Source organism: Martes martes (assembly GCF_963455335.1).
Source record: "Martes martes genome assembly, chromosome: 2".
Classification (NCBI taxonomy): Eukaryota; Metazoa; Chordata; class Mammalia; order Carnivora; family Mustelidae; genus Martes; species Martes martes.
Genome location: NC_137889.1, coordinates 11,779,432 through 11,800,037, shown reverse-complemented (window position 1 = coordinate 11,800,037; position 20,606 = coordinate 11,779,432).

Below are 20,606 nucleotides of genomic sequence, written 5' to 3'. Positions count from 1 at the left end.
ATTGCAGAGCAAAATTTTAAGATATTCCCAAAGAATGAATACAGATCAGATTCAACAACCACTCTAAATGGTACAAAATGACAGAAAAGAAATCTATTGCATGAATCTATAAAAATATTATATGCGAATTCAAAAATAACTATAATTCTCCTCAAAGCAGCATTGTGCAGATTTGCATGGTTCAGATTTACCATTAAAAAAAAAAATAAAGAAGTTCATTTTCTCTCAGTGATTCATTTTTAAAATAAGTTTTTAGTCCCTTAGGTAACAGCATTGTCTTAAAGTCTAACATAAATTTCTAATTAAAAAAATAATTGGTGGAAATTTTTTATACTTTGAAGTGCTCATAATGATGCTTTTGTAAACAAAGTACTGTAACAAATGGAGACTGTTTTATTGCCTTAGGATTATTTTTTATCTACTATTGTACAGATATGCTGCCAAGTAGCAACTACACAAGGGTAGAAGCAAAATTAAATGCCTACAATTGCCATTAGCAATTGCAAAAAATTATTAATCTGTCTGGAAGAAACTAATGGACATGATTAGAGAAAGCAAAAGTCTTCATCTTATGGAAATCAATACCCTAGATGTACTTCCATCACATAATGAATTACAGATTTGTGAGCTGAGATTAAATATGCTTCGTATATATTCTGCCCACACCTATCAATCCGTTGTCTTTGTCCTCAATCTGGTTTGTACAAACACTGTATCACACCTAACTATTTTTTTGTTTTAAAAAATGATAGTTATTCAGATGCTTCAGAAAAGAGACGGGAAAGTAAATCTAGGTTTTATTTATTTAGAGCTTATAAACCAAATCAACAACAAAGAAATTATACTCATTTCATATCAAATCGGGTGATTGGCAAATGAATTGTTTTTAAATATCTAGACCATTTTTATGTATGTGGAGTTATATTAGCTTAAAGTAAAAGATTTGCCGTTACAATGTACTGTAGATTATCCACAAATGCATACAAATAAACAGAACCAAGGAATAGTTTGAGAACCTCATAATAAATCTTATTTCATAGAATAACAAAATTGATTGGTTGTGTCCAACTCATTTGTAAATATGGATCTAACTTAAATACAAATAGGAACACTGAATACACTCAACTTGTGTGCAACTGTCCTTTATTAAATATCTACTGGAGTCTGGTTAGTTGAGATTAAAACTTAATTGAAAATCTTTATAGTATGCATATTTTATGTCAGAAGAGACATATACTAAAAATTCACTGTAAAACGATTTGCATTAAGACCAGAATTCTGGGAGAGAGAGAGAGGGAAGGGGAGAGAGTATCTTGGACTCCACTCAAGGATATTCAATTACAGACGAAGGAAAAGACTATTGTTCTAGGGAATTACTATGTGGTTTTATCTATGAGGTGGTTTTAAAGTAGGATTCCCGTGTGCTTTTCAGAATAGTAAAGTTCTACCAGCTCTGTCTTTCCCAGGGGAAGATCGACGCCTAAAAGACACTGATGTGAACTCCAGTCTCTCATGCACATCCCAGGAAGGGAGGTTTGCTCACACAGGTTGCAAAGTATTGGCTTTAATAATATAAAATCTATCTATGGATCCAGGGTCAGAATTTTTTTTGTGCTGAAATCCAAGAGCTGAGTGTGTAGTGACAGCAAAGTAGGAGACTGGAAGTGGACATACAACATCAGAATCCAGGACACTGGCCAAGTCCACTCATGTGGTCATGACACTGTGATGTTGAGAGTCGCTGTTGGGAGTTGCTCTCCATCTTATCTCAAAGACACCTTAACGATCTCCCTTTAAAGAGACACAGGGTCAGAGCTGAAGGAGCCCAGGGATGGGACAAAAATCCATCTGTAGCTCTTAGTTTCTGTGTTTCCATAGTCTCCTCTCCCTTGGTGCCAGTTATCCCTTCTGTAAAATAGGGATAACACAACTTGCCATGTCCCCGAGGTTCTGTTCTAAAATGAAGTATGAAGTAATAAGTAAAGAAAATAAGAAGTAAGACAGAGGCCCAGACACACAAGAGTAGCAAATATTGTTGGTTAATGCAAAACAAAAACAAAAACAAAAACAAAAACAAAACAAAAACCACACACACACACAAAACCACCACACACACAAAAAAACCCTACCATTCTTAGCATGTTTGGAACTCCATGCACCAAGTTCCCTTCAGCTAACACTGTCATCCCTGTGTCATACAATTCTGTTTGCTGACACACGAAAGAACCAGCCTTCTCAGCCCCGTTACAGTGGTGATGTCTGCTTCTGCAATGTGACAGAATCTTTGTTTAAGGTGAGGTAACAACAATGGTCAGCACCTACCACCGAAGAACTAAATCAGCGTAAGGTTCCTTCTGTGAGCACCATGGACAGAAACTAATGGTGTGCGCAGGGACAGAGTTTGCATCTCATGAACACTGGTGAGGTTATTTTCAGGGCTATCAGCCTTCTGTGCTCAGATGGTGATAGCTGTCAAACAACTCCTATCATTACAATTTTGATTCGAAATATTGCAGTAGGAAAACATCTCCCACATTTATCCTATGGCAAACTTCTTGCAAAATTCACATAAGGAGAGCAAAACCGGGGCGGGAGACCATCTCCTCAATGACCCATCGTTCTGGGCTCTAAGCACTCTTTCATCCTTGAGAGTATCTCTCAGAATATTTTAAGTGGAATGGCTAAGCTGAAAATCAGAACTGGATTCAGTGTATCTTATCATATTGTGCTCTGTACTATAAAATGGGATTAATGCATATACCACAAATTCACATTGCTCTACCATGGCTTGCTTCTATCGCTGACCCTTACATGTTTAATAACTGTATTCTCACGACTGTATATGTGTCCCAGTTATTAAAAAAAAAAAAAGTCCATGGGGTGCCTTGGTGGCTCAGTGGGTTAAGCCTCTGCCTTCAGCTCAGGTCATGATCTCAGTGTCCTGGGATCGAGCCCCACATCAGGCTCCCTGCTTCCCCCCTTCTCTCTCTGCCTGCCTCTCTGCCTACTTGTGATCTCTGTCAAATAAATAAATAAAATCTTTAAAAAAAAAGTCTTACCAAACTTACATCTTACAATCTCTTATAAGTGTAGATCTAACTTATTTACTGACAGACATCTGAAGCATTAACTAAACACTGCACATCTCCCTTCTTAGAATCTACCCACTTCCTCCTTACAACTCTGTCACTAGTCTATAAGACCTTCATGCCAGTGAAAAACAGTATTGTCCATAAAAATATGTATTGTCATCTGCCCGGAAATTGTGGTAATTATACAAATCTACAATAGCTACAATGTAACCAGTGCCCCTTAGGTTTTATCACTGTACAACCTGCACAAATGTAAACTGTGATGCTGAATGTAGAAAGAAAAGGAGAAGAACAAAAGATAACTCTTTTTCCTAAAACCTGTGGCTGTTTATAGGAACAGAGTAAGTAGGAAGAGCTGTTTAGAACTTGGCAGATAATGACTTCAATTTTAGATAAGTTTAGTTCAAAAAGTATTAAAACAACAGATAGGCAAGTCCAGTATGCTGAAGTCCAGGGGGTGTGAGGCAGGATGGAGGAGGTAGGATATGTGAGGCAGGTTTTAGGCAGGATGGAGACAGGAGGGAGGAGGGGATGTTAGGACTGGAGGTAAAGATTTTGGTTATATCTGCATTAGGTGATATTTAAAACAGAGAGAGTAGAGGAAGACTTCGTTTAAAAGAGAAAATACAAACATGGAACCTTAATAGGCGTGTTTTATTAAACTCTTAAGGGAATAACAAAATCTTAAAGAGAGGACACATGCATACAGTTGCACTGTTGTACACTGCACAACTCTGTGGGGGTGCCAGCCTTATCCTAGGTCATCGTAGATTCTCTGCTAGACGGCAGTGAGATGCCTCGAGGGAAGAAGCCCCCTTTCTAATTCATAGGGGAGAATAACAAACTAGCAATAGTGCAACTCTGAACAGTTATCAAAGCTATATTGATTTTTTTTCATAATTTTCCTCAATTCCTTTTTCAGATAATCATAAAGCAAAACTCTGATTAGGCCACAGACATGAGCAAATCTTTAAAAACTCTTAATAGATTTCTAAAAACTAACAAATAAAACTCAAACTCTTTTGACTCACATTCAGGACTCTCTACAGTATGGTCTTTTAAGAACTGTAACTTCTAGCCCAAACAGAGTTCTTATTCTCCACTTGGTATAGCCTATAGTTTCACGATTTCCAGACTCTTTCCAAACTTCAGCACAATGTATTCGTATAACCACTTTATAGAGGATACAACTGAAGTTTAAGTAATTCTTCCAAGTTATAAATGTCTAAAGTCCATCTTTTTTGCCACTAGGATATACCACTCAAATGAATTAAGGGTCTATATATCACTCATATACATTATGTACAATATTGTGTATATTTGACAAATCAGATGTCTTATGAAAGCTAATATGTCTAAAATTTGAAATAAATGTTCAACCAATAAATATTTTAATTATTATTATTATTCTGATTAATTGGTTGCCAACTTTTCCCAAAATACAAGTCTCTGGGGAAGGAAAAGAAAAGCCTGTGCTGTTGTAATTTCTAGACATCAAGTATCCCATACTGTTCCAAAGTATAAATGAGTATTTATAAAAGATATTTCTTCACTATTCATGCCAATCGACTGATTAAACCTTCCAATAAGCAGAGCCCACTCCCATTTGTCATTATTAAAAAGAAAAAGCTGTAAGAATTGTCGTTCACATTGTCATACCATACAATTCAGCAACTATGCTCCTAGGTATTTACCCAAATGAGTTGGAAAATTACGTCCACATAAAAACCTGTACATGATTTTTTCCAGAAGCCTTAATCATAATTGCCCCAAATTAGAAGCAACTGGGTTATCCATCAACACAGGAGAACGGATAAAGAAACTGTGGCAATAACAGGCAATGAAATATTATTCAGCACTAAAGAGAAATGAGCTATCAAGTCACGAAAAGGCACGGGGGAACCTCAGATGCATACTACTAGTGAAAGCAGTCAGTCTGAAAAAGCAACGCACTCTATCATTCCAACTATATGATGTTCTGGAAAAGGCAGAGCTATAAAGAGTAAAAAGGTCAGTGTTTGCCAGGGATTGGGAAGAAAGCAGAGGAGTACAGGAAATTTCTAGGGCAGTGAAACTATTCTGTGTGGTACGGTGATGGTAGATACAAGACATGGAATGTAAACTTCCGACTTTTGTTTAAAACCACGTATCAAACTGATTCATCAATCGCAACAAACGTAGCATCTCAATGTAACCTGCTAATAACTGGAGAAACTGGTGGAGGGAGAGAGAGGGTCTAGGGGAACTCTATACTTTCTCTTCATTTTTTTTTCTGTAAACCTAAAATTGTTCTAAGAAATGAAGCCATTCACTTGAAAAATATTAATATTGAAGTTAATGCATGCATGATGCTTATATAAGCATGTCACAGAAAATATGTATTTGGCATCTATTCCCAGTTTCTGGCAAAGAGCTTCTAAAACCCTTTAACTTCTTAAGTGATGGGGTAAAGCATTTTGTAATATTTGGTTTTAGTTTTTAGTTTCCAGCACAGAGCTTCCAGAATGCTTGGAATTTCCTGAGAGAAGTGAGAGAACCACCATGTGTTATTCATAATAAGCCCCCTTCAAGCAGGCCTGAGTTTATGCTAATGAGGTGACTCTTGGAGGACGGGGGCTGTTTGTCCAAGGAAGACCCATCCCTCCATTGCCACTCCCAAGATGACAGGGCTTGATCGAATTAAACATCAATTGCTAATGATTTAAAAAGTCGAACTTGTATGGAACCTCCATAAAACCCACCAAGTAACAGGGTTCTGAGAATATCTAAGTTAGCGAACACGTGGAAATGTCGAGAAGGTGGTAAGCCCAGAGAGGGCATGGAAGCTCCAGGTCCTCCCCCTCATACGTGCCCCACGCCCCCCTTCCATTCGACTGATCCTGAATCGCAGCCTTTAAAATAACCCGATAATAGTAAGTCAAGCACTTTCCTGAGTGAGCCATTCTAGCACAAGACGGACCTGAGGCAGTCATGGGAAACCCTGATTTATACTTGGTTGGTCAAAACCCTGATTATACCTGGAGGCCCAGACTTGCAATTGGTGTTTGAATTGGGGGCAGTCTTGTGGGACTGGACCTTTAACCTGTGGGGTCTGTGCTATTCAGGTCGTTAGTGCCAGGAGTGTTGTGAGTAGAGTACCAAAGCTGTCTCTTAGTATATAATAAAAAATCGATGAAACAGAACAAAGTACAGGTGACTATGGCGTTTGCCTGTGGTTGTCATAGTGATGGCCTTTCTTCAGCTACTTTGCTGGTACCCTCTCCTACAGTACCCCCCACCCCCCACCGACTAAATGTTTCCTGCATTCCTCTGTCAGCAGAAGCAAAACGTATCTCTTTAATATAGACACGCTTTCTCCTGAACCTTTGCATCTCAAGGCATTTCTCCTGAATCTACTACACTTAACCAAAATTCATCTTTAAAGGGCTTACTGAATCATGCAAAGGTTCCTAGAGGCCATGGTATGTAGAGAGTGGCAAAAAGAGGCACCAAATGTGATCACTGTTAATCAGCACTTTCCTCCCTTAATTTTCTCCTTCTTAGTGCTTTAAAGCTTTTAAACTACATTTAGTTCTTTTCTTTATAACTCCTTATTGCTGATGGCAAACATTTTCAGAAAATAAAAGTATAAAGATTTCTTTACAGAGATCATTACACCAGAAGTTCATTAAACTATAGAACAATTAGTTCCTCAGCAATAATTTATAGTTAATTTTTTTTTAGGATGGTTTCTAACCAGCAGATAAATTTCTTTTGTTTAGCAGTGAATTTTTTTTTTTTTTTTGTACTTCCCTGGGAAATTTCGGTTGACACATCTGCTGTGTCCCTAATGATTATCTTTCTCTTCCTTTTACACACAATTTTCTAAACAAGTTTTCTTCCCAATCCCAGATGTGGATTTGGAATCCTTATGAAAAAGATCACTTCACCACACTTTTTCTACTATTGGTCAAAAGTGCAATAATGACTTTTAATCGCTTTGGAGGAATTTCTTCACGTAGGGAGGAATCTTGTGTTCCGAAGGACAAAACCACACACTTGATTACTTAGTGTCACATACACACACACACACACACACACAAAACTTGTTTTGCATGAGTTATTGACCCTGTTCGCTGATGTCACCAATGCCCAGCTGCACAGGACACCTGGTTGGGTTAATTTAAAACTGGTGGCAGTAGAGGAAAAAGACAAGGCAGCTTGCATGTCCTAGGGAGCTCATACACAAAGCACAAAGCACAGACAAGTTGTTGGGTATTTCTTTACAAAGCTGAACTATATGGGGAGCCCAATAGCATAGGAGAAAGAAAAACAACTTATGAAAGACGCAGTTACCCTGCCAAAGTCCAAATTCTAGCTTTTGGCTTTGAGTTGCAATGAAGCTTGAGAAAGTGACAGTTCCTTGATTCCAAATTTCCTCATTTCTAAAGTGCAAACTGTATAAATTTTCACATGTTTTGAAAATGTCATGAATCCCATTTGACTGTCCTATATGTGTACTTGATAAATGATAGTATTGATAATGGGCAACAGAATTACTTGACCAATACTCCTATTTCTCTTAGAACCAAAATTCCCCACTGGATTTCTCCAAGTCCCATCCCTTTTAGGATCATCTCAACAACAGCAGTTGTAAGAACTGGACCCAGAGGAATAGGAATCAGTTCATTGATATTAGCCTAAAAGTTTCTTTTGGCATTTGTGGTTCTGTAACTCATAAATTCAATAAAACAGTTTTATCCATCAGTAGGAGAGGAGCGGCTCCAAAAGTTTGCTGGCGATTGTCCACGTTGCTGCTTTCTTTTAAAATGTGTTCCAGTTAGGACAACCCAACTTTAAATAGTGCTCTTTAAACTGGTATTCAAAAACAGAATAAATCAAGTCCCCACGTCCACAAGTTAATGTTTTAGGTTCTCCTCAAGTTTCTGCATTCCTGGTAAAGTCTATCTCAATAGTCATTATTTAACACCTATTATCCTCTCTGAATTCATGTCAATTTCATACATATACACATACACAAACACACATGCAGAGTTCCATATGTATAGTTTCAAATATATATACACGAGCATATATATATACACATATATATATATCACTTTCTCAATTATTGTGATAGAAATGGATACAGTATCATAGGTACATACATATAAAAATCTTTTGTGCTATCTGTAATGAATCATTAATCATATTGATGTTGCATAACAAATTTTATTTAATCTTTCTGCTTGAAGCTTAACTTTCTTCTCAAGGACAAGACTCTCAGATCCCTTTTCCTTCATGCTGTGCTGTGAAAACCAGAGACACTGTATTCATACAGTTCTTGTCTTGAAGCCCGGCTCTCTCATTTACTGGTTGTCTGATGTTAGCAAGTTACTGAAAGTCTATGAAACTCATCTTTATACTTGGAGAGTTGTGTGAGGATCAAAGGGGGAAATGTACTTAAGGCGCCAGGCATACTTAATGCACTTAATTCATGCTGGCTGTTATTATATTTTGATTTGTTTAATCTCTAAATTTATTTTACATGCTAACACTCGCTTTGACATTAGAAAAAGTACATCCACCAACAAGGACTCTTAAGATAAACAAAACGCGCTCCTTGTTGGTGTAAGCCATTTCGTAGGCAGAATTCTAAGGATGGCTCCCTAAGATTCGTGTCTTCTGGTTAGTCAGTCAGGCTCTAATCTAGTCCTAGAAGTCCTTGGCCAGTTGACTTTAAAATGTGAAAATTAAATCAGCCACCCTGTGATTAATCACATATGTCCTTAAAAGGTAGAAGAGGAAGGCACAATGGAAAATCAGAGAGATTCAAAGAATGAGAACGATTTAACAGACCACCACTGGCTTTGAAGATGCAAGCAAGATTAAAGACGAAGGGGGCTGCCGGCCAGGAGTGTGGGCAGTTTTTTGAAGCTGCTAACAACTGCTAGTCAACAGCCAGCAAGAGAACGGAGACCATAGTCCTACAGCCACAAAGAATTGGATTCTGTTGGCAACCTGATGGAATGATTCTTCTTCAGAGGTCAAATGAGAACCTATGCTAGTCAAAATCTTGATCTTGGCTTATGAGACCCTATGCACAAGAACCAGGATTCTGGATTACTGACCTACAGAAGTGTGAGCTAACAGATAGGTACTGTTGTAAGCCCTTAAATGTGTGGTAACTTGATATGCAGCCACGGAAAACTAATATAGCCATGTTCTTCTCACTTCTGATGCTTGCCATGGTGTCGTTTCTGGCTTATTATAAGTGCTCAACAAATGTCCATGGAATGCTGAAATAATTCTTAAATGTCTGCACTTATCTTAATATATAAAAGATTATTTGTTAAGGAGCCTACTGATGAAAATGAAGGGAGTAAAAATTCAAAGAAGTGCATTTCTATATCATTATCTGGGGACATGACTGCTAGCTTCCCCTAAGTATTCTGATTTTAAATAAGCCAATTCAAATGTGCCTTGCTATACTTCTTGATGTGTCTCATGCTAACCTATTTAAATTATATGCAAATAAAGTTTAATTCTATTGTATTTCTACAATTTAAAGTTATTGATCCTTTGGCCATCATGTTGGTATAAAATGCATGCCCTATTCCTATAATTTCATTTTCAAGTTTGATTTTGTACTTTAAACATATGTATCATATTCAGTAATTTAAAGTTGTGTTTATTAAAAAAAAATTCCTCCTTTAGAAGGAATTTAGCATAGGGATTAAGGCAGAGAAGTCTCCTTGTATTTGAGACTCTGTTCCACTACTGTAACTGCGTATCTTGGGCCAATCAGTATTCCGTCATGTCCCAGGAACCTCGTCCACAAAAAGGGGTGAGTCAGTGTGCCCCCCCAAAAGGCTGTTGCAGAGATTAAGCCAGTGAATATACACATAGCACTTAGATCAGTGCCCGACACCTTAAGACTTAACACAAGTATCTCACGTTGTTAATTAATTTTTGCATGTCTGCATTTAAAACGTAATTATTGCCTTAAGTAGAATCTAAGCCGTTAAATGTATCCTTTAGGTTGTACGCTGTGAAATTTTCACTTTCACCCCCTCCGATAGTAACAAAATTGCCTCGAATGATCTCTTTAATATTCTGGGATCTAAGACCCATTATTTCCAAAGACAACCTCTGTCTTTTAACTGAGAATCCTGCCTTCCGTACAAAGAACGTTAGCTTTTCTAGAAAGTTAAGAAAATAAAATAGCGAATTCAAGGTCCGTATCCATGACATGCCAATGGAAGGCTAGAGAGTCGTTAGTGTTCTCTAAAGATTGACAGCACTTCCAACATTCACTCGTGAGCCTCTTGTAAATTACTGCCGAAATGTGCAGGTGAGTATCATACCCATGTTAGACCACTGAACTGGAATGCAGAAGACGATTTTGAATTCACTTTTCTAGGAATGAAAGGATAACGCACCAGTGCCACCTAGTTGTTCAGATACAATGTGCTACTTATTTATTCTTAAAGGGAATTACGCTGCTGTGACAAAAAGGAATGTAAAATTTAAACTTCTGTCCCCCGTGGCACCGCCCCTGCCTTGATTTTAACAAATACTCATCTTCTGCAAGCGAAACATTCAAGGGTCAGTTTAAGGTGCATATTCCTCGTGATTGTCTTATTTGTGGAAGAGGATTAACAAACCTCACATGCTCATTTTCGATCATTTTCATTAATTTTGCCTATATCTGAATGATTTAACAGGGCCACACTAACATGTTAGTTGTATGTCACCGTATGTCCTAGAATCTCAAGCACCACAAAGTACTGTGAATGCTTTCTACTAAAATTAAGATGGTACATGGGATATCACACAGGAAAAATAAGAAATTTCATTATCAGCGGCTTATGACTTAACTGTTTAATTCTATCATATGGTGCACACACAGTGAACGATCTATATTTTGTATGCCATCTGAGGGATGTGAGGACATAGGGCTGGAGACCCGTGGTTGAAATAATGGTGGTGTATACTTGACATGAGTCGGTTCTGTGAATCGGGAAGACCTTCTGTTCTGTCACTTCTAGGCTGGAACTGAGCACCTGTGGGGAGAGGGCTGGGAGTCACTGTAGCAGGCTAGAGTCAGGGGATGGGTACCCCCGGGTGAGGGAGGTCTTGAGGCAGGCAAGCTCCACACCGAGCTCCAACGCTGATCAGACAAGGTGTCCAAGTTCAGGGGTGCACAGAGGCAAAGTGAAGCCATCATCTTTGTTGCAACCGGGTCTCCATGCAAACTGCAGGCGGGAGAAACTAAAAACCACACACGTGACGAACCTTCACCCTGCCCACTCACATGGGCAGACCCTGGCAGAGTCCTCCTGAGGTGGGAATCTGCCGCCAGCTTTTCAAAGCTCTGCCTAAAGGGCCAGGAATGTTTTGTCCCCACAGGGCTCTGTCATGGCCCAATGGGGCTGCTGCGATAGTGGCTTTGGGGATCGGGTGCACAAAATGTGTTACAAAACCTTATGGGGAGAAGAGCTAGAGAAACATCGGCCCAGAAGGCAGGATGTGATGACAACCCCCTTTTATCTCAGGGAAGACCAAGTTAGCAATCTTTACAGAGCAGATGTGGAGAGACAGTCTCACTGTGTCTGGCATCCCTGAGATGCTCTGTTGCACTTTTAGCCACTGCCATACCCAGACTGCCTTTTCATGAGAGCATCCTTGGAACATTCAAATGGCAGCTTTTTTCCTCCTGCTTCCTTCTTGCCTAGGAGCAATCTCACTACCTGTTGGAACTATGCTAAAATCAAGGGTCCACTCCTGGGCAGCGGGAATCTTCCCTGAAGCAACATTTGTTTCATTGTGTAGTTTCTTTTTTTTTTTTTTTTTTTTCGTTGTGTAGTTTCTTTACTGAAGTTTGAGCCAAATCTCAACATTATTCAGTGAAAGACAACAAATTACGTAATACTCAAATACAGAAATAGCTTTTTCATTTCTCAACACAAAGCAAAACCAAATGCCATTATTTCTCTAAATGTGAGCTGATGCTTTTGTCCCTTGTTTTAAAAACAAATATCACTCTTTTAGACTAGCCATGCAATTTGGGACAAAGTAAGAATCTGCTTGACCTTGAACAAGATATGTAGCCTCTTTAGGCCTCCTTAAAAATGTAGGAGTTAGGTTAGATGTCCTCTCAGCATTCCATCTGTCTATGTACGTCAATATCCCAGTGATTATGGCTAAAAGCTACAAGGCAAGTGGTGAAGGAAGGAAACCCGAGATGTCTCTCCGTCAGCTCTCTCTCCCATTCCTAAAGCATGCTTATGCTTAGACTAAAGTAACAAATTCTCTCCTTCCTTCTTTCCTTTCTCCTTTCTTCCTTCTTCTTTCCCTTTGCAATTTTCTATCGAACCCCTTTGCTTCCTAAAAATCACATGCTTCTGCACCTTTCAAAGCCTCCCTTTTACCAAACAAACTCAGAAGAAGTGCAAATCACAAAGACCACTTTAAGTCAAGGATAACCCTGAAAATCACCGCTCTTAATCAAACAGTACAGTGGTGGTATGAAATTAATTTAAAAACAGGAAACACTTTAAGCTTTGAAGAAATCTGAGTGTTTGCTCTAAAACAAGAAATGTCCTCAAGCTACTAAAACCTGTCCACGTTTTAACATAATGTTTACATATTTCATATAAATGTAAAGTCTGTTTGGAATCTAACTTGTCAATCCACTGAGATGTTTTTCACCTCTGTCGTGGACTCCATACTACTCATGTATGGGGGTACCTATCCTGTCCAGTGACTAAATTAAAGCAGCTCCATTTAGGACCGCTGCTTGCTTGTTCCCTCCCAAAGGATGCCTTCAAACCTAGTGTCACGAGAGATTCAGAACACAGAACTTACTAAACAGAAAGACCATGCTACGGAGTCTCCTGCAGGAAGGTAATACAGGATGGCTGTTTGAGTCCATAAGGGGAGCACACAGTGTTACTTCCTCCTTGAGATAGCTGTAAACCCACAGAAATCCAATCAGGGATGTTATGGAAACCACCAAGCTGCTGGTTCCCCCCAGAACAGTGATCTGGTTCCCCCCAGAACAGTGATCCGAGTGCTTGGCATTGTGTCTGTGGCGGAGACTCCTGACTGCTCACCTACACTGTATTCTCCTTTCTCCTTTGCAGTAAGGGAAAGTAACAGATTGTGAATGGAGGCACCTAAGGATCTGTCCCCTTAAAAAAAAAAAAAAAAAAAAAATCTGTGTTTCTCCTTACCGTCTGCTTGTTGCATGATGCAGCAGTAAGCAGGAGACCTGGAAAGTCAAATGTTGATCACGGCTGAGCTGCAGGAAGGTGGGGAGATACACAGTCCTGTTGCAGAGTGGCAAGCAGGCCGAGTCTGTGGCCTGTGGTGACTGGGAAGGTGTATTAAGGGTGGCTTCGGGTGACATGCATGGAGAAGAGAGGGGTGGCACGTGCCGACATTGAGTTTTTAGCAAAGCGTTACAAGAAATGGAGAGTTGAGGCATGGATTCTAAGCCGTAAGGTCAGGGACGTGAGAAAGTCTAGATACACAGTAGCTTTAAGAATTTAAAAAGCGAATGGACATTGGGGAGGGTATGTGCTATGATGAGTGCTGTGAAATGTGTAAACCTGGCGATTCACAGACCTGTACCCCTGGGGATAAAAATACATTATATGTTTATTAAAATAAAAAAATAAATTAAAAAAAAAAAGAATTTAAAAAGCGCATTGGCTTAGGTACCAAGTAGGAAGAGGTCAGGATAAAAGGAGCTTTGAAAGACAAAGCCCATTAAGAACCCTGACTGGGACAGAAACCAGATCAAGGGTGTGGCTCCTCCCAACCAGTGCCTAATCTCCAATGGCTTCAGGTCGGCTACCAAATGATTTGGGGGCTGGGGAGCAAAAAAATAGTCGCAAGAATCATGTCTGAGAAAGAACTCTGGGTTTGTGATTGATACACAGAACTTACTGGAAGTAAATAGGTCTACTAGGTTTCTAAGGTTTGGCATTACCAAAGTAGCCTAAGCTAAAACAGCCTTGCGTGCTTTGAATTTTAATCCCATCTGCAGGCCCTCTGGCAGGAAGAGGACACTACAACGCTGAGACGCTGAGACAGGCCAAGAAGAGAATAAAAAGGAGAAACACACACCCTAAGGCTACTGAACAGGGTAATTCCTCTCAGAGTGCTGAACTGGAGTCTAGTCAGGACTTTTACCCCCCCCCCCCGCCCCCCACCGCCCCCCCAGCATAGAACTTCCTCTCCAGGACCAACCAGAAGGCTTTCATCACTACCTGGGACCAGTGACCGCTGCGTTTCCCCTTCCTCCCTTTCACAGAGGAGAAGGTTGTCACTGTTCTGTCTGCTTCACCACTGCAAGTACACACTGAAGAGGACTGGATAATCTGACTTCTTCATCCATAGGTCTCTGAACCCCAAGGACCAAATGGAAGCATGGCAGACTTATCCCAGAAAGGCCAGGCCGGCAGCCGAGGGCAGTTAAGTGTTGTACATATTTTAAGAATCGTGGAAATTGTGATGGACTGTAGAATAGGAGGTGGCTGTCACTGCTCAGCTTCTTAAGATTTTTTGCCATATAAATATGGTGTGCACGGTTCCTTCTGTTTGTTTTGGGTTTTTTTTTTTGCTTTGCCTTGTTTTGCTTTGGTTTTGTTTAAGGAGGACAGACCCTAGATTTTTATGTAATGTTGAATCAACATTTTAAAAGGAATTTTATGTGCCAATAAAAACGCTGCATAATTGAATTTGAACTGTGGGCTATGCGTGTGCTATCTTTGAGGCAGTTTTTTGGTTTGTTTTTGTTTTTAAGACTGGTCAAACAGATAATGCAAAAGTAAGATGATCCTGAGGAGTCGATTATTCCAGAGTCAAAGAATGTCGTGGAGTTTGTTAGGTGGTATAAATTGTAACCGTGAGTCCTCATAAAAACATTTCAAAAAATCCGACATCCCATAAACAGTCACTTTTGTTTGTGCGGGTCATAGATGATTTGGGTAAAACTGGAAGGCATGTTACAAGGAAAGAAGGAAGGAAAAAAACAATAGTAAGTCTTAAAATCAAGCATCTAAAATCAAAAGACCACTGAACCTTGAGATTAGAAGGATTCAAGTTTATAAGGAAAAAAAAAAAACTTCTTTGTTTCTCATCCTTCTTTTTTTTTAAAGTTTTCATTTATTTATTTGACAGAGAGAGAGAGAGTGTGAGCACAAAAGCAGGAGTTAGTGGCAGAAGGAGAGGGAGAAGCAGGCTCCCCACTGAGCAGGCAGCCCGATATGGGGCTTGATCCCGGGACACTGGGATCATGACCAAAACCAAAGGCAGACACTTCACCGACTGACCCATCCAGGCGCCCCTCTCCACTTTAACTGGATTAGCACCATCACCAGACAGAACATGTTTGCTAAAATTATTCTTTAGGGCTCTCGTTTTGAAAATGAGCTCTGTTAATAACACATTAGTACAAATTTAAAATACATTGGAAATCTATGATCATCTGAGTTTGTAATTCTGGCAGTTAATGATACATGGCCTTATTTTTGGAGGGTGGGTGTTTTGAGAAGTTCAAAAAAAAAAAATGAAGGAAATTGTAGACTTTGACACAACAGAAATGTTAAGACGGCAAAATAAAACCAATGAGCAAGATCCATGGTGAAATGTATGTCTCTACCAAGAATTGCACTAATGGAATACATTCAGATTGACTGTTTTTAAAATCCCTGTTGTACATTCTGTCATTCTGTTTTAAACACATACGAGTTTTTCCACAAAATGACAATCTATTGATAAGAAAATAGAGCAACTTGACAGCCGTAAGTCAATTCTACTTGATATTGTTCACATTTGTATTTTTTTGCTTTACCTTCAGAATCAAAGCAAAATGCTTAAATCATTTAAATTGCATCTTTATCAGTAAGAGCCTAAAAATATCAGCAAATGAAATCAGCTGCAACTATGATGTTTTATTTACTGATTTACTCAATTTATGGCTTTTTCTAAATTAGTTATTTTGTTCAGAATGTTTATAGACAATAGATAAAATTAAGTTCCTATTTCCCCATCAATGCATGTTTCTAGCTGAAGCTATTTCAAAATTCCAACTGTGCATGATTTGTAGAGATGCAGCCTAAATTTTGGAGCAAGGGTGTGTAAGTCAGAGAAGTCTAACAACCAGAATGAAGTAAAAATTGCTCTAAATTCCTGAGTATACTCATAGTTCACAACCCTTAAATATGAAAATAAAACTTTAAATCCATTCTAACATAAATGAATCTTCAAATATTTCATTTTCATGGGTTCCCTCTTGCCCTCGAGTGGGTAAGAGATCTCTTTGTACAGCATTAGAGGAAATCCACACAGTTACCTGGTTCTTTTGTACCAAGTACTGAAAACACAACCAAGGATTGCCAGACATGTGGACAACCAGCCACAGGAAAAAGAGGACCAAGATGAGGAAAGAGATATTAAGAAGAGAGACACTGGAATGGCTACTTCACAGAATAAACAGACTTCTGAAATTCTCCCTGACTGCCCATCCTTTTTTTTTTAAATGTTATGTTAGTCACCATACAGTACATCATTAGTTTTTGATGCCGTGTTCCATGATTCATTGTTTGCATGTAACACCCAGTGCTCCATGCAATCCGTGCCCTCCATAATACCCGACTGCCCATTCTTGATCTTGCTGGCAGAATCATGTTTCTCTGCTTTACCTCTAAATATTGGACTCCTTCAGGCTTGGGCGTAGATCCTTCTGCTCTTTCTTGATGTCCTGGCTTATCTCATTCAGTCCGGTGGCATCAAGCAACATCAAAACTCCCAGCCCTGGATCTTCACTTTTGACCCGTCCTCGGAAACACAGCCCCATGTATCTAACTGCCTACAGTGCATTTCCACTTGATATCTAGGTTTATGCCAATTTTCACGTGTCTCTCACTGCACCCCAAACCTGCTGTCCCTAAGTCCCCATATCAGAAAATGATGTAGCCCAGTTACTCGAGCAAAAACATGCACAATCTTTCTTCTCTCTTACCTTCCCCATCTGACCTGTCTCACTGCATCCTCAAACTGGAAGACTTTTCCCCTGGATCTTGCCATGGTTGGCTTCTGACCTCTCCTGTCTTAACCAGTAGGCCACCTACATAGTGCACCATCTCTGAAGACCCAGTCTAAAGGAGCCCGTCTACGAGTCACTTATTTTCATCTAACCATGTTCTATTACCTTTACAGTAGAAACCACTACCTGAATTGTATTTTTGTATATTGTATTTACTAGCAATTAGACAGTTTAAGGGGAAAAAATGGTACAAGAAGATCACAAGTGAAATATGAAACAAACAGAAATGGGCATGAGTTGAAGCACTGATAAACTCTAAAAGGCATCATATCAGACCAGAAAGGAAATGTAACCCTAACATAACACTTGGCATAATATCGAAAACTATGAGTAGACTCTTAACAATGTAATACATTGTTGACTTAGAGGTTACACACCCATATAAACACATATTCTCATGAACACACACAAACATATGTATAAGCAGAGTGTATCTAATATGTATAATGTATTGCAAGACAATGTACGTTGAATAAACTTGAACTTGTAAAAGTAACAAAAAGTCAAGAACTAGGAAGAAAAAAAGATGGAGAAAAAGCCAAGGGCATTAATAATATAACAGAATCAATAGACAACTGTCTGAAATTGAAGTCAGGAAACAGAGGCTTAAGAATAATTTTTAAACTCATGAAGTTCTAGAAATAGGCAAGCACAGAAAAAAATTACCTCTGGGAAGGTGGATAGGAACACAGTTCCTTTGTTCCCCTGTTTTTCTGTGCTACAGTATCTGTTCTCAGGTGAAGACATTAGTTGGATTTACAAAAAAGGAAATAATAAGCTAAAAAAACAAATCACAGGTGTTTCTTTACTTTATTTACAATAAATTGTTTCCATAGGGGCCCCTGGGTGGCTCAGTGGGTTCAGCATCTGCCTTTGGTTCGGGTCAAGATCCCAGAGCCCTGGGATTGAGCCCCACATGGGGCTCCCTGCTCAGTGGGGATTCTGATTCTCCCTCTCTCTCTGCTCCCCCCCCACCACTCATGCACACTCACACACTTGCTCTCTCTCTCAAATTAAGCGAATAAATAAATAGTTTGCATAAAACATCATTTTCCTACATATCCTGAGCCAAGCGTTCTCTGTGTGCAGAATCTACTGTAGTTGCCATATCCTGTGTTTTCCCATCTTAGCCAACTCAGAATGGGAAAAGCTCTGGCCAGGGACATTGATTATCCGTAACCAGTTTGGGTGGATTCTATTCTTACAGCCCTTCTTTGACTGGCAAAAACCTCTTTCCAAACATTAACCTGGAAGGCTCTCTATCAATCATTCACCTGGTTTGGCTCTGCTGGAGTAAGGAGGAATCTTTTGTTCCTGCTCTCTGGTCACATCACCAAGCTGAGAGCAACTTATTGCTGGATAAGTGAAAGTCAGCCATCATTCCCTCGTCAGAAGAATCCTGTATGAAGGCCTGTGTTCCTCCGAGAGCCTGGCTCTCTTGGTAATGGGAGTATTTGTTCTTTTTTATTAGTAATTTCACATCTCAGGATGAAACAAGCCATCACCACATCTGTGTCTGTTGGTTTTGCACTATTTTAAATTGTAGCTTCCAAAGGGGTGTCTACAAATGGTTAACAGGAAACAGTGGTGAATAGGTATTAGCCAGAAATCAGTTTCCATACAGCAGAGACAGGGTTTTCACTTCTCTGCTCAACGCAGTTTTCTAAGGAAGAATTTGTCGGCAAAGCACGTGGAAAGTGTTTTACCAGACTGTGCCACAGTCTGGCCAGGCTTTTGAGGATGGAAGTGTGTCCCAGGGTCTGGAGAGCAATGACCCTAATGGGCCATGACATACAATGGGGGAAGACAAACTTGCTTCCCTCTTAGCCACATGTCCATTTACTTATTTATGTTTATTTCTTGTGTAACGTTTCATCCTCATTTTCAATCCATTTTATTCAATTAGCTGCCTTCTCTGATTAAAGTAAATGTCAGTTGGATAGTCGGAGGCATCCTAGGGTAGGCGAAGCAGAAGCCTGTGATATATTCTAACCAGGAAGAGAATGCTATGATGCTGCATGCCATACACCTGCTCAGTGGACCTGAAACTGACCAAAGCTCTAATTCTGGACACTGACTTAACTCTCCCCTCGCTTGTCGTGATGTCCTTCTAACACACAAATTTCCAAACCTAGAAAAATTATGTTGGCAGGTCGCATCAAGGAAAATTCAAATAATCGGACCCGTGGTATCTGTAGGTACATTTTATTCTTGTGTCCAAGATGAAGGGGTAGGATACGAAGTGGTTTAGGGGTAACTATACCCTTTCCTTGTGGTGTTGTAGGTTTATCAGTTGTACTAATGACATGGTTGTACACCCTTAAGAGTTTAATGTACAACATTTACTTTATAACGTGCTTCAACAACTATGCCCAACCTGAACACATCTGAGTCAGATAATAATTGGTCATTATGCTGAGGCACTAATTGGATGGATAATGGTATAAAGCAGTGGGGCAGGAACACATTTCCAGGCTAGGGCATGCTCCTAGCCAACTGCCCATTATGCGTATCTTACTGTGACTGTACTGTTTCCTCCTTTTCCTCGTATGAATGTCCTGGTAAAACACATATTCCCTGAGCATAATTGTAAGTAAAAAAATGTAAGAAAAACAAGATACTTTAAAACTACAGGCACATTGAATAAACTCCATCTGATAATCTCGGCATTGGAACCACCTTTATAAAAGGGGTAATTCAGATAAAATCACTGTCAATAATCATAAAAAACACACAAAAAATAAGTGTTATTTCCTCATGATTTTCGTTTTCTGGGTTTCCCGTACTCAATTTCTCCAGCTATACAGATCACTTACTTCTGTTCTGTTTCTGTTTTTTAATTTAGACCAGAAAAACATCCAATAGCTGTATGTTTGATCTCAAAATACTTAATCCAGGGCCTATTATTTTTTCTAAAAGTGTTTCATGCTATGTTTTATTTGTGCTTCTCCATATAGCAGGAGAAAACTTCAGTGTGCTTTTTTCCTCTGTTAAAAGTCCCCCCAAATAAACATGGGAAAATATATTGGGACTAGAGTAAATGGAGATTCTTGATTTTCAGATAAAGAAACCAAGGATAATTGCATTGTTGACTCTCTCCACATTAGATTTGGGAAATCTAAAATACGTCAGCTTGGGTATTATATATCTGTAATTATTGGAAAAGTTATGTGCAAAATCACTGACATACAAGCTAATATTTTAAATAAATCTTAAGCAAAATGTTATTAATATATTAAATATTCATATGAGCATCCGCAATTAGAATAATAATTTTTGCACTTATATAATCTGCTTCTAAGTTAATTTAAAAAAATTAAATCCGTGAAGTTATATCTGTGTAAGAGAGCTAACATGCTTTATAAATGAGTATTGGTCTCAGTCTTCACAGGGAAAAATTTAACATGGAGTTCCTA